The sequence below is a fragment of the Microcebus murinus genome, chromosome 18, assembly GCF_040939455.1.
Source record: "Microcebus murinus isolate Inina chromosome 18, M.murinus_Inina_mat1.0, whole genome shotgun sequence".
NCBI lineage: Eukaryota > Metazoa > Chordata > Mammalia > Primates > Cheirogaleidae > Microcebus > Microcebus murinus.
Window position 1 is genome coordinate 13247742 of NC_134121.1, and position 15888 is coordinate 13263629.

General features: G+C 42.8%; 1 protein-coding gene across 1 annotated transcript in view; it reads left to right on the forward strand.

Annotated features, from left to right (window-relative positions):
* Positions 1-6098: 6098 nt before the first annotated feature.
* Positions 6099-15888, forward strand: part of NDEL1 (nudE neurodevelopment protein 1 like 1) — a 53750-nt gene continuing 43960 nt past the window's right edge. The window contains exon 1 of the mRNA XM_075994170.1: positions 6099-6196. The gene's annotated coding sequence lies outside the window, so the exon portion shown is untranslated. The remainder of the gene's footprint in view (positions 6197-15888) is intronic.

The window sequence follows — 15888 nt, forward strand, 5'->3', positions numbered from 1 at the left end:
CCTGTTTCTAAAAACAGAAAGAAAGAAAGAAAGAAAGAAAGAAAGAAAGAAAGAAAGAAAGAAAGAAAGAAAGAAAGAAAGAAAGAAAGAAAGAGAAAGGAAAAGAAAAGAAAAGAAAAGAAAAGAAAGAAAAAAAAAAGAAAGAAAGACTAGAGTCCAAAGCAAATGGAACTTAAGGAACCAAGATCCTGGGGCACAAGAGAGGTGAGCCCTACCATTCTATGCAACTTTCTTCCCCCTGAAAATTCGCCAAATCATACTTGGGGTAGGGAGGCAGACACAAAGCAGTAAGCTGCTGTTAAGCTAAGTATAACTTTTTGGCCTTGTTAGGATGTTAGGGATGCCAAAACTGGAGTTCAGGGTCTGATAAGAAAGAAGAATCTGGTAAACATTCTACGGTTTCAGTGAGATTCCTACAGGGCTATGACCTAGGAACAAGGGCAGTCTAGAAATAGAACAGCCCACACAAAGCCTGGAACATCTCAATTCCCGATTGGATTAAATGATTTGACTAACTCCCTGGAACAAAAATTTACATCTTTTCTGGAGAATAGCATCATCCAGGACCTTTATAATTTTTAATTCTCTCCAGCATCCAACATTTAACAAAAATTAGCAGGTATTCCAGGAGACATGACCAAATAAAATACACAATAGAAGCAAACCCAAAGAAGAGCAACATATTGGCATCATCATATATGGACTTTAATACACTGAAGAAAGTAGATAGAGAGCTAGAACTACTTTTAAAAAGAATCAATGGAGATTCTAGAACTAAAAAAAAAAAAAACCCAATTACTGTAACAAAAACTTCTATAGATGCATTTAATAGCAGATTTAGACACAATAGGAGAGAGGATTAGTAAACTGCGAGATAGGTGAGTAGAAAATATTCAGTCTGAAACACAGAGTGGGAAAAAAGGATGGGAAATACAGAAAAGAGCGTAAGAGCATGTGGGGCATGGTGTAAAGGTCAAAATACATTTCATGGGAGTATTATGTCACTTAAGTCAAGGAGAGTGAATGATTGGGTGAGAAGTGATAGTTGACCAGTTACTGACTATGACTCTTACAATCTTAATGAAAGACATTCAGCCACAGATTCAAGAAACTCTACAAGTCTTAAGCAAAAATAAATACAAAACATCCACACCCAGGAGCACTATAGTAAAACCAAAGGCAAAGATAATTTTAAAAAGTTGACTGAGGGGAAAAAAAGACACATTACTTTTAAAGGAGAAATAATAATTCTTTCAAGATAAATTATGTAAATCAGGAGACCATGCTAGTCAAGCATGTACATTGTAATCTTTAAAGGACTAAAAGAAAATAGCTGCCAATCTGGAACTTACTTTTTATTTTTATTTTTTCCAGGATGAAGTCTTCCTCTGTTGCCCAGGCTGGAGTGCAATGGCGTGATCATAACTCACTGCAACCTTGAACTTCTGGAGCTCAAGCAATTCTCCCACCTTGAGCACCTGGTACTACAGGTGTGCTCCACCATGCCCAGCTAAATCTAGAATTTTCTACAGAGAAAAATTTTCTTCAAAAATAAAGGTGGAATAAAAGAGGTTTACAATTGAAAACAGAGAGACTTCATTTTCAAGAGAGCAGTACTAAAAGAAATACTAAAGGCAGTTCTTCAGTCAGAAAGAAAACAATCCCAATGGAAGCACAGAAATGCAGGAAAGAATGAAAACAATTAAATATGAGGGGAAAATATATGATATTGACAACATAGAGCAATAATAATATCTTAAGAGGTAAAAATATATGAAGAATTACTTGATAATCATAGCAAAAAGGTAAAAGCAGAACAGTGGAGTTAAATTGTTGTAAGATTCCTGTATTATCTAGGGAGTGGTAAAAGTATGAATGATAGTGGACTAATTTAAGGATGAATGTTGCAATCTCTGACGTAATCATTAAAAGAATAATAAAAGAATGTATGGGCGGGTGCAGTGGCTCATGCCTGTAATCCTAGCACTCTGGGAGCCCGAGGTGGGTGGATCGCTCAAGGTCAGGAGTTCGAGACCAGCCTGAGCAAGAGTGAGACCCTGTCTCTACTAAAAATAGAAAGAAATTAGCTGGACAACTAAAAGTATATAGAAAAAATTAGGCAGGCATGGTGGCGCATGCCTGTAGTCCCAGCTACTTGGGAGGCTGATGCAGCAGGATTGCTTGAGCCCAGGAGTTTGAGGTTGCTGTGAGCTAGACTGACGCCACAGCACTCACTCTAGCCTGGGCAACAGAGTGAGACTCTGTCTAAAAAAAAAGAATGCATAATTAAGAAGGTGATGGGAAAATGGAGTAATTTTTAAAAATCTAATTATTTCAAAACAAGGTAAGAAAGGTATAAAATAAGTCAATTCTTTAAAATGTCTTTGACCATTTGCATTTCTTCTGCTATGAACTTCTTTATATGTTGTGCCCAGTTTTCTATTTTCTTTTAATGTAGCTATGGGGGCTTGGAATATAGTTTTTCTTTTCTTATTGATTTAAAATGGATATAAATATAAGTGAATAGAAATATGTCCGTGAGAATGTTGCACATACTTTCTCATAGGGGTCAGTTTTTAAATCTGTATGCTTTTACCTTTAGTTGGAACACTCAGGGCCTGGCTTGTTTACTGACCACTTGCTTTGATGGGAGTGAGAAGAATGTTCCTTTGAAGTCTTAATGCATTGCAGCCAAGAACTCAGCAAATGCCTGAAAAATTGAACTGAACTGAGAACGTCAAGGGCTAAGCAAACACGGAGTGCTGCATTATTGTCATTTTGAGAGTAAGGAGTTGTCAGGGACAGGAATAGAGAAATGGTGAATGTGGAAGGAGCAGAAATAAACCGCGCGAGAAAGAATCAAGGGATCTCCCCCTACAGGAGGGTCAGACGCCGCGCTGCGCTCTCGGAGGCAGTGCCTGGGGCAGAAACGCGTGATGCAAACCTGATCAAGGACAGCAGGTGGCGCTCTAAAGACGTCCCATTGCTGTCCAGACTCCCAGGGCCAAGATCTGGCTGGAGCACTCAGGAAGTGGAAGCTGAGTGAGGTAAAGGGAACTCGCCAGCCCTAACCTTTTGGCTCTGTGCTTCCTCCAGAGGTGCAATCTCCAAGATCAAGAGCCCTGTGGGGTTTTTGGTTTTGTTTTCCTGTGTTTGCTTGGCTTGTGGGTGCCTGTATAGCAGCATCCATTCAATTACAGTTTAGACCAGTGTGGTCTCAAACTTTGATGAGCAAACCTGGTTTCTCTTGTGAAAATGCAAATTCTGATTCAGTAGGACTGGGGTGGGGCCTGAGATTCTGCATTTCTAACAAGCTCCTTGGTGATGACTCATGCTCAGTGGTTCTATTAACATTTAGAACATGCTTACTGTGCAAGTTCTTGTCTGCAACAAGGGAGGTGAGAGAGAATCGAATCTGGACTCCTCCCAAACGGTTCAGAGTTTCCTAGAGTAAACACAATTTCACAGAAATGTCTAAAGTACAAGTTAGAGTGGGAGGCCACTTACTGCATGACCTCGGGCAAGTTGTGTGATGTCTTTGGGTCTCAGATTGCTCATCTGTAAAATGAGCCTCCACCTTAGAAAGTTAGTTATTTGAGGGTTAAAGCAGACTATCATACATAAAACACTTAAGCGCAGTGCCTAGCACATATTAAACCTCAACAGAGTGTGGGTACCCTAGGAGCTGTGTGAAGTTAGGCGGATAGCCCTGGTGGGGTGGCAAAGTGGAGGAAGCAAGACGTGGGGGCAATCTTTAACCACTTCGGTACGGCGCTCACCGGCAAACCTTGCCCACAGCCGGCACTCATAGTCCGCACGACAGTTTGTGCTGTGCATTGATGACGAATCCATTTTGCTCTTGTGTGATGAGGAAAGCTTTAAAGCACTGAAAGCTTGTTTTACTTTACAGGCAGCTTTACTTGTAATGTAAATCAGAATAGGTAACATACACATATATGTTTCTATTACGTTATTTTTAAATGTCCACAATTTTATTTTGATAAATGAAAAATTAGAAAAGTCAATTCAAAATTATAGTTTTTTAATTCATATCATAAAGAAATAAGGCAAGTTTTTGAATATTGTGATAAATTTTATTTTTTGGCATGATAAATTTCGAAGCATGGGGCTACAGATAGGCCAATGTTACATTGTTTACAATAGTATCTAGTACTATGCCTTTTGTTATTTTTTGATACATCTTCGTAATGGGTTTTTCCTTTTTGTTTTATCACTGTTGTAAGGTGTTGGAAAATGTCTTTCTCTAAAACACATGAGATTTTCTGATGCAGTACAAGGGTTGTATTGCTCGATATGGAGTACCGTTGTAGAAGTTTTGTTATTAACGCTAAAGTTGACGCTCGGCTGTGCGTGTTCATCTGTGGCTATCGACTACAGTCGACGTTCGTACCAAAGTGGTTAAGCAGGTGCCATCTCAGCTGCCAGGATATCCACCATCTGAGGACAGACAGCCAGGAAGGGGGCAGGTTGCCTGATCAGGCAGCAAACCTAAGGGCTGCTTTTGAGGAGGATTTATTAACAATATGCTGCAGGCTAAGTGGGCTTCCTTCTGGAAATGGATGGGGTGGGCGGGGGCAGGACTTCCAGGCAGATGGAGCTGTGGCCTTCAGCACACTCCCCTATTTCACATCTTTAGGGGATTGCAAGAGGAGCTAAGAGGGTCACCCTGGCCCTGTCCTCATGCAAAGCTTTGCCACATCCTGCAAAACCTCAGTCCCATTGCTGTGGATCCTCCAGCCCAGATACCTAAGTTTACCTATGTGCTTTCAATAGGGGTGATGTTTCCATAGCATCTCTAAGGTTCACAGATATTTATGGACTAGCCGGTGCTCTGATGGGTGCTCCAGGGGAAACAGAGACAAATCCATGCAGCACCTACCTTCACTGGGTGACCTTGGGGAGAAAAGACATTGCCATGGGAAAGGAATTATCAGTGAAGGGGCTCAGTAGAAGCTTTTAACAATGGTGCCTCTTCTGTGTGGCAAGACTAATGGACGCATGAGACCTACAGCCACTGTGGAGGCCAGAGGTGTTCAGGTGACTCTTCAGACATGGGTGGTCTGCTCTGGAGGGTGGTGGATTTGGAAAGGCAGAGAGGGGACAACCACTAACAGCTACAATTGGATGACTATACATGTCATCTCATGTAAGCCCTAAAACGATGCTACAAGGTCAGCATTGGTATTACCTCCATTTTATAGATGGGAAAATGACACTCAGAGATGCAAAGCAACTCGCTCAATTTTTCACAGCTAAAAATGGCAGGTCGAGGCCGGGTGCAGTGGCTCATGCCTGTAATCTTAGCACTCTGGGAGGCCAAGGCGGGAGGATGGCTCAAGGTCAGGAGTTCGAAACCAGCCTGAGCAAGAGCGAGACCCCTGTCTCTACTAAAAATAGAAAGAAATTAATTGGTCAACTAAAAATATATAGAAAAAAATTAGCCAGGCATGGTGGCACATGCCTGTAGTCCCAGCTACTCGGGAGGCCGAGGCAGTAGGATTGCTTGAGCCCAGGAGTTTGAGGTTGCTGTGAGCTAGGCTGATGCCAGGGCAATTAAGTCCGGACAACAGAGTGAGACTCTGTCTCAAAAAAAAAAAACCAAAAAAACAAAAAAAACCAAAAACAAAACCCTAGAAAAAAAAAAGTGGTAGATGGAGGCTATCTGATGTTAAGTTCGATCTCGCATGTGTCACATATGTGCTGTCTAGGTTCCATGCTGCAAGGACACATGTGCCTCCATGGAGACACAAATGACGCTGACATCAGTCATCTCCCCTTGCCTGTACCCTCCAAATACAGTGACAGAGGCAGGAAAGGGGGAGAAAGAACAGGTCATTTGTCTGGATGGCCAGTGGCTTCCACACTACGCGTGCAGTGGAAATGGGGAAACTGAGGCCTATCTGAGGAGTTAGGGCTTGAATTTCTTCTTTCCCTTTCAAAGCACTGACGTCTTGCTTAACTCCAGCTGAGCAACGAGGCTGCAGGCAGGGTTGCCTCCCTTGTAGACAGCCCCAGCCTTCCTGGCTCTAACCCACTTCCTGGCCTTGCATCTCTTTTGTCAGACGGTGATTCTCATTCTTCCTGTTGACTTCTGCTTTGTTCCAGCCAGTTCAGCCTGGGCACCCCAGTGCGCTGCTGCGGATCTGATCAGCTGAGCCCTGGGGCACAGGACCAGGTACTCTGGGATGATGAGGAGTGGGGGGAAAGGGGGCTGATTGGAGAAGGTCTGGGCCAGGTGAGACACCTGAGAGACCCCAGAGTGGGGGGCTGCTGCAGTCTGAGGACCCTCTCTGCCCTTGTCTAAGGCTGAGGTCAGTTTGTGAAGTTGGTTACGTCCCTGTGGGAGGCGACACAAGGAGTTTGCTTTGGTGGCTTCCTGAAACTCCATAAATCTGTCCACATCCCCCTAAGATTCTCATCACCTTGATTTGGTTTTCTGTTTCCTGAATTGCCCAGTGAGCATTTTCGTGGGTTGCAGATGGAGCTCATCAGGCTCAGACAGGTTTGTCTGGAACTGACAGAGACACAGTCAGCGTGATGTACTGAAATCATGCTGGGCGACCGAGTTAGGGGCTCGAAATTAAGTCCTGGCTCCTTGGCTTAATTGCTTATGGGCAAGGCTGTTGCTTCCCTCTGAACTTGTTTTCTTTTCTACAAAATGTAAAACATCTCTATTTTATTGGATTTTTGCAGGATAATGATTGTGAAGGTGTTTTATAAATTGTATGATTGTATTCTTTAGGGTTCGGGTTTACTTTTATTTCATTTTCCAAATGGAACTAGACAGTTTTTTCTTGATAATATGATAGTTGATAAAAATTTAAACAATACAGAGAAATTTAAAATCTTTGTATAATTTTCCCTAAAGATTAACACTTTGACATACAGACATCCAGACTTTTGAGCAAATTTTTTTTTTTTTTTGAGACAGAGTCTCGCTTTGTTGCCCAGGCTAGAGTGAGTGCCGTGGCGTCAGCCTAGCTCACAGCAACCTCAAACTCCTGGGCTCGAGTGATCCTTCTGCCTCAGCCTCCCGGGTAGCTGGGACTACAGGCATGCGCCACCATGCCCGGCTAATTTTTTTATATATATATCAGTTGGCCAATTAATTTCTTTCTATTTATAGTAGAGACGGGGTCTCGCTCTTGCTCAGGCTGGTTTTGAACTCCTGACCTTGAGCAATCCGCCCGCCTCGGCCTCCCAAGAGCTAGGATTACAGGCGTGAGCCACAGCGCCCGGCCCCTACAGCCTTTTTTAACTTAATAATATCTCTTGACTGTCATGCTATTAATTCGTAATTATCTACCTGTCCTTCTTAACAGCTGCATAGTATTCTATTGTGTGGATGTATCATGATTTATTAAACTAGTCTCCTATTGATGAGTGTTTAGGGTGTTTCCAATATATTTCTATAATTATAAACAGTGCTGCAATAAACATCATTGAACATACATCTTTGCATACTAGTCCTATTATGTCATTAGGATAAATCCATAGGAGTTGGATCACGAAGTGAAATGTTATACATATATTTACAATTTTGATTCATTTGTCGAGGTTCCATTAAGAAATGTCATATCATTTTATTTAAATTTAATATCTATGTTTATTAAAGCAACACAAATCTTACAATTGAAATAGCAAATCTTGGCTGGGTGTGGTGGCTCATGCCTGTAATCCCAGCACTTTGGGAGGCTGAGGTGGGAGGATCCCTTGAGGCCAGGAGTTTGAGACCAGCTTGGGCAATACAGTGAGACCCTGTCTCTACAAAAAATTTTAAAAATTATCCATGCTTGGAACCAATAGCTGTTGTTTGTGAAAAAAAAAAAAAGTAGTTTAATTAAGAAGAAAAAAAGAAAAAGAAAAAAAATTATCCAGATGTGGTGGCACACACCTGTAGTCCTAGCTACATGACAGGCTGAGACGGGAAGATCCCTTGAGCCCAGGAGTTTAAGGTTGTAGTGAGCTATGATTGTGCACTACACTCCAGCTTGGGTGACAGAGTGAAACATTGTCTCTAAAAAAATTTTTAAAAAGAAAAAAAATTCTTCCTTCTCATTTTCATTGTTCTCTCTTACTGAAACTTCTATCATTTGGATGTTGGACTTCTGGGGTTTATCCTCTCATTTTCTTGCTTTTAATCCTGTATTTGGGAGATCTGTCTTTTGTTCTCCTGTTTGGGAGATTTTCTCAATTTTATGGTTATACTCTTCAAATGAATATTTTTATTTCAACCCTCATTTTTTTTAAAAAGGTGCTCTTATTCTCATTCCTTTTTTTGTAGCCCATGTTCTTGTTTCATGATGTAACATCTTTGTTTATTTCTCTGAAGATTTTTTTTTTTTTTTTTTTTTGAGACAGAGTCTCGCTTTGTCGTCCAGGCTAGAGTGAGTGCCGTGGCGTCAGCCTAGCTCACAGCAACCTCAATCTCCTGGGCTTGAGCGATCCTTCTGCCTCAGCCTCCCGAGTAGCTGGGACTACAGGCATGCGCCACCATGCCCGGCTAATTTTTTTTTATATATATATCAGTTGGCCAATTAATTTCTTTCTATTTATAGTAGAGACGGGGTCTCGCTCTTGTTCAGGCTGGTTTTGAACTCCTGACCTTGAGCAATCCGCCCGCCTCGGCCTGCCAGAGAGCTAGGATTACAGGCGTGAGCCACCGTGCCCGGCCTCTGAAGATATTTATTACAGTTTTTTTCTTCTTAATTCAGCTCACTTCAGCTCCTTGCATTGTACCTATTGCTCCTGAATTTTTTTGTGTGTTATTTTATTCTATCTTTCACATGGAGGCTTCCTCAAATGTTCGGTAATTCCTTCTTTTTTTTTTTTTTTTTTTTTGAGACAGAGTCTTGCTTTGTTGCCCAGGCTAGAGTGAGTGCCGTGGCATCAGCCTAGCTCACAGCAACCTCAAACTCCTGGGCTCAAGCGATCCTTCTGTCTCAGCCTCCCAAGTAGCTGGGACTACAGGCATGCGCCACCATGCCCGGCTAATTTTTTACATATATAAATCAGTTGGCCAATTAATTTCTTTCTATTTATAGTAGAGACGGGGTCTCGCTCTTGCTCAGGCTGGTTTCGAACTCCCGACCTCGAGCAATCCGCCCGCCTCGGCCTCCCAGAGAGCTAGGATTACAGGCGTGAGCCACCGCGCCCAGCCGGTAATTCCTTCTTAAACCTTCGATTTTGTGATTAAGAACAAGAAGCTGATTGGAGTGAGTGTGTGTGTGTGTGTCTGGGCTTGTTGATTGTTAGGCCTCTGCGTAGGGTGACCAACTGGGGGGACCAGGCCATGTGGCCAGAAGACCCCAAGAAGAACTCTTGTATATCCTGTCTGGAGGGTACAAGCCAGGCTGCTAGCATTAAGGCCATCAAGGGACAGGAGAGGGGTCTCATCATTCAACATGTAGCCTTCGAAGACTCCTCCTCCCCAAACCCTTCTTCCCTTTATAGCCTGCTGGCTTACCCCTGCCCTTTGTTGTGCACAGTCTCAAGTCTGAGGCTTCTCTGGTTTAGTTTTTCCAGAAGAAAGCCCTCCTTCTCCTGTTGGGCTGAGAGAGTGGCTTGTTGATTGTCTGGGCTGTGAAGCCCACATTGAAATGTTTTGCAAACGCACCGTACATACTTTCAACAGATCTTCCTGTTTTTAGCCCCGCCCCACCCTGGCACCTCCAATTCCTGAGCCTTTTTGGAGTTCAGAGGCATGGCGCTGCTTACTTCGGCTGGGTGTTTAGTTTCAGCCTTTTCTGGTCCTCTGCATCAGCCTCCGCTCGCTAATCTGCTTTCCAGCTTCCGAGGTTCTGTTGACATCTCTTGTCCACCGTCATCTCCTTTCCCACCTTCTGTCCTTCTGGATTTACACCTTTTAAAATTCTCGTTCTTTTTTTGTTGGGGTTTCAGGAAGAAGTGAAGATACGTGCACTTAATCCATCATGGCAACCAAGATGGTTATAGCATTTTTCACTTCTACCCCCGTTGTGGCAGAGAATGTGCTTCCTTATACTTTAACCAACACTGGGCATTATCATTTGTTTTTCATTTCACTAATCTACTAAGCAAAAAGTATGATATCTCATTGTCATTTTAATTTACATTTTAAAAAATTATTAATGATATGGTTGAGGATCTTCTTAGGTATTTAATGGCCGTTCATATTTCTTCTATGAATTACCTATTTCTGTCCATTGCCCATTTTTCTACAGGGGAAGGATAATTGCTAAATCATTAATGCATGGCCAGCTCTGTAAAGAGAATTATAGCTGATCCCTTATTTTCTTGTATATGTAGTCTCAGACTTCAGAAAATAGCAATTCTCAATGTCTGTGTCGACAGTTTCTGATAATCTTTTCCCCTCGGATTATGAAAGTAATATGTAGAAAATTTGGAAGACACAGATAAACACAAAAAAGAAAATGTAAATTACTTGGAGATAGCTACCACTTATAAATACATCCTTCCAGTCTTTTTTTCTGAGTATATATTAAATATTTATTTAAAAAGAGTAATTTATGTTTTATTTTTTTTGAGACAGAGTCTCACTCTATTGCCTGGGCTAGAGTGCCTTGGCATCAGCCTAGCTCACAGCAAGCTCTATCTCCTGGGCTCAAACAATCCTCCTACCTCAGCCTCCTGAGTAGCTGGGACTACAGGCATGTGCCACCATGCCCAGCTAATTTTTTATATATATTTTTAGTTGGCCAATTAATTTCTTTCCATTTTTAGTAGAGACGGGGGGGGGGGGTCAGGCTCTTGCTCAGGCTGGTTTCGAACTCCTGACCTTGAGCCATCCATCCGCCTCGGCCTCCCAGAGTGCTAGGATTACTGGTGTAAGCCACCTCGCCTGGCCCAAAAAAGAGTAATTTTATTTTGTATCGTGCTTTACACTTACTAAATCATAATTTGTTCTCACATACATTGTTCTATGACATCGTCTTTAGTGATCACATAGTATTCCCTTGTATGTATGCACGATCATTTATTTAGCCGATCGCTATTGATACACTTTTAGGTTCTTATCAGGTTAAAATTTTCATTAACAAGTTCCTCTTTTGATCATGACACCATCTAATCTTGTTTCCACAGTGTGTCTGCTTAGCGTTCTGTTTTTTGGAAGAAAGGTAAAGGTAAACATTAATTCCTTTCAGGCTAAATTATTACTAATTCCAAATTAATGAATACAGAATCATTTTCTAGTGCTTTCTGTGTTTTTTCCCGGGTCAGAGGGAGAGAGTGAGAAGGGTCATTCTGGGACTCTCACTAGGTAGTTCCACAGCCTTCCATTGGAGTGAGCACGTAGAGGGGCCAGAGCACCAAGGCAGGAGTGATATGTGGAACGAGGAGAAAAGAGAAGCAGATTAGGCAGGATCTGAAGAAATTATCCAAAAAATAATAGCTTAAAAGAGAGAAAATCTGAGGAAAGAGACTGATCTGAAAGTTGAAGACCTGAATTCTGTACCCTAATCTGCCACCAGTCTGCCAACCGTATGTCCTTAGGCAGGTTGCTCAACCTCCCTGGTTTTCTCACTTGTTAGATGACTTCCAAGTTCTCTTGTGTCTCTGAGGTTCTGAATACTGACTTTGTCACACATGCTGTGTGATCCTGGACAAGTCGCTCAATGTCTCTGAGACTGGGTTTCCTCATCGGTAAAATGGGAACACTAATAGCTACTTCACAGGGTTGTTGTAAATGTGTGTTTGTAAAGCATTTATCACAGGGCCTGTCTCCTACTAAATATCCCATGTATGGTAGCTATTTTTATTGCATGCCGATTGTTATGCTGTTATGTAAGAGGGAAATTACATCATCTCACACTGTGTGTATGGAAAGGAACTCTGTCTTCTCAAAAGTGGTTTCAAAGTTCAATCTGTGGCTGGGACAGATGCCAGGGGGCAAACTACAAAGTCACCACTGGCCACTGACCTCCTTTCTCAGTTCTTTCTTCCCCAGGGCCTGGGCAATGTCCAGTGTGGGCCAAGTGAACAGGCTGCTTGCTGTTTAACACAGACATGGACAGGAAGTGATAGGAAATCCCATTTCCCAAATATAAAATATCCATGAGTGTAACAGAGGGGAACTAAGTATATGAATCATCTACTAGAGTATATGAATCATCAATCTCAGAGATGCTATTAAGAAAAAGCTGACATACTTTCAAATGTGAGTAATGAACGTGGAGATGGGAAGAAGGAGTTGTGGGCATAGCTGAAATTTTGCTCTTCACTGGTGTGCACTTTTGGACAAATTACCCTTTTCTGTAAAAGCAGGAGCCCAGATTCTGTTTTTATTCCCTGAAGGATAGTCTGTGTACTACTGGTGGCACACAAAAGGTCATGGTAGGTGGTAAGGGATGAACATTTGAAACTTTAATAATTATGTATTTATTTTTATGGAATGTTATGGAAAATACAACTAGCGATTCCATGATTTCACAGAGATGATTGTTCAGAGTGAGGCTAATGCAGGATTTAAGTTCATCTTTAAAAAAGTGAGTCAATTCAAAGAAAAATTCAAAGAGGACATGCAGAAATGGCAAATATTGTACAGGTGGTAAAATTGGACTGCTGGAGGTGGCAGGCAGAATAACAGCCCATTCATGTCCTAATGCCCAGAACCCGTTGTATGTTACCTTATATGGCAAAAGGAACTTTGCAGATGTGATTAAGTGAAGGATTTTGAGATGGGGAGATTATACTGGATTATCTGAGTGGGAGGTTGTCATCAAAAGGGTCCTTAAGAGGGAGGCAGGAGGATCAAAGTCAGAGAAGGCACTATAATGACGGAAGCAGCTACCAGAGTGATGCAGCCAGGAGCCGGGGAACCCAGGGGGCCTCTCTGGAAGCTTGAGGAGGCAATGAACTCATTCTCCCCTGAAGCCTTCCAAAGGAACCAACCCTGCCAACACTTTGGTTTTAGCTCTGTCAGTCTCATTTTAGACTTCTGACCTTCAGAACAAATTTATTCAGAGGATAAATTTGTGTTGTCTTAAGTTACCAAGTTTGTGGTCATTTATTACAGTAGCCACAGGAAACAACAGACTGGACGTTAGATGCCCTTGAATTGGTTCATTCTGCAAGTTCAGTGATTCTCCGGGGCATAGAAAGGAACATTGGCATGAATAACACTATTCTTGGCCACTACCCTCACTCACCTACGAGGGTGCTGACCACCTTGGTCGGACTGGCTAAGGAGAGGCAGGGCTCTCTGCCCCACGAGGTGGGTGCTTGGCTGGATGACAGGATGGGTCCTGACTCATGGGCATTGTCAACAATGTCATCTGGTTTGACCTGCTCATTTTATAGATGAAGACACTGAGGCTCAGAGAAGGGAAGTAAGTTGAGCAAACGCACCTGCCATGGGGCTGATTGGACCAAGGTGAATAAACACCTGGAAGGGAGTAAACACCAGGCATGGCTGGGTTCTCACACCAGGGTGGGGAGTGTTGAGAAAGGGTGGTGCCTGCCATGGCTGGGGGTGGAGGGTAGATCTCTCCACTCTTTGATCACCTTCTCTCTGTGTCTGGGCCTCTTGCTTTCAAACTGGTTGCTCTAGTATCTTTTTATCAGGGTTTTAATAATCACCCCGTTAACACATGATCTTTAGAAAATTGTTGAAAAAGCAGCATGCTTGGAGAAAGGGCTCCCCTGCCCCTAGACGTCAGTGAATGTCTTCTCTTGTGCCTGGCCTGCTCCCCTCCAAAGGAACATATCGACTGTGATCGATAGGAAACCTGGGATGTTTCGTTTCTGCAATGCAGCGTTTATGAGTCAAAATTAGCCTCGGTGGTACTTCTGAACAAAGTCCAGGCTCCTAATTTTGAGCAGAAAATGTTTTCCATGTAAAGGCCACAAAACCCCTTGTTGTAATTTTCAAAGTGGACATCTAGACTCGTGTTGTATCAATCAGGAATTGATGAAAACTAGTGTGAAATTTCCTCTGAGATCCCATAGACTGTCATTTTACCATATTAAATTGTAGTTATAAATAGTTGGGGTATTGTTCTCCTCTTATTTAGACAATGGTCACAAAAGTGACCCCGGAGAAGCAATCCTTACATTCCCGATTAGCTATAGCTGATGTCCCAGGTAATTCTACCACTCGGAGTGCCAAATATCACTATACTGTCAGTTAGTGAGTGTTCAGACGATATGAAGTTGAAAAGATTGTAGGCTGGAAACTTACATCTCTAGAGCCAGCACGTATGTTTACAGGAGGGAATTGCACATGACATCAGGTCGGGCTAATTAGGGAGTCATCGCAGCAGGAATTATTTCAATTGGTGCTGCAGAGTTGGGAACCCTCCCATTGAAGCTTTACTGACATCAGTGCCCAGGTCACTCTTTTATCTACTGGAGTCACTTGGCTGAGAGGTTGGATTTTTTTTTTTTTTTTTTAAAGAGACAGGGTCTTTTCTTTTGCACAGGTTGAAGTGCAAAGGTGTGATCTAAGCTCACTGCAAGCTTGAACATCTGGGCTTATGCAATCCTCCTACCTCGGCCTCCCAAAGTGGTAGGATTACAGGCGTGAACTACTGTGTTTGGTCCTAAATGTAAAATATTGAAAAGTCCTGGCTAACATTTTTCTCTTTAGTACTTATTACAACAACTGACATACCGTACTGTACTCGGCTGACATGTTTATCTATGTTCTGTTTTCCTTCTATTTCCCCTTTTTTCTTTCAGCTAGAAAACCTCCAGGAAAGAAGAGACTTAGCTTCTTTTGTTAACTGCTCTATTTATGGGGCCTAGAACCGTGCCTGGCATTCAATAAATATTTCGTGAATGGTTGAATACATGATCTTTTGGTCATGGTAACTTTGACTCATTGGCTTACTGGTAATGCGAATTTGGCAGAAATTGCATGCTACACATCAGCTCAAGCTGGTAAGAAACACTCCATTTCTTTTCAGGCCTGTTATTTTATTAGTCTGGGAGCAGGCAAATGCAGTGCTGCCTCGTCTGTGTTTAGGTATGTGAGCAGAGCTGGGCGCGGTGGCTCACACCTGTAATCCTAGTACTTTGGGAGGCCGAGGCAGGAGGATTGTTTGAAGTCAGGAGTTTGAGACCAGCCTGAGCAAGAATAAGACACTGTCTCTATAAAAAATAGAAAAATTAACTGGGCGTGGTGGCATGTGCTTGTAATCCCAGCTACTTGGGAGACTGAGGCAGAAGGATTGCTTGAGCCCAGGAGTTTGAGGTTTCTGTGAGCTATGATAATGCCCTGCACTCTAGCCCAGGTGCCAGAGCAAGACTCTGTCTTAAAAAAAAAAAAAAAGAAGGCCGGGCGCTGTGGCTCACGCCTGTAATCCTAGCTCTTGGGAGGCCGAGGCGGGCGGATTGCTCAAGGTCAGGAGTTCAAAACCAGCCTGAGCAAGAGTGAGACCCCGTCTCTACTATAAATAGAAAGAAATTAATTGGCCAACTGATATATATAGAAAAAATTAGCCGGGCATGGTGGCGCATGCCTGTAGTCCCAGCTACTCGGGAGGCTGAGGCAGAAGGATCACTCGAGCCCAGGAGTTTGAGGTTGCTGTGAGCTAGGCTGACGCCACGGCACTCACTCTAGCCTGGACAACAAAGCGAGACTCTGTCTCAAAAAAAAAAAAAAGAAAAAAAAAAAGGTATATGAGCAGATATCATTTTTCTCCAGGGACAGCCATACTGTTTATGTAGGTGTGATATCAACAGCTCTTGGGGTTGCCAGGTGTTAACCCAATTAGCAATTAACAGTGTCGTGTCATCCTTTTCTGTGGAGGCAGCTGCCACTCTGGGGTGTGGGTAGTGACTGTCACGTGGCTGGGGTGGGAGCCAGGCTGACAGTGAAGACTGCAGCTTGGGGAGTGGAGCCTCTGAGGCCAGGAAAGCCCTGAG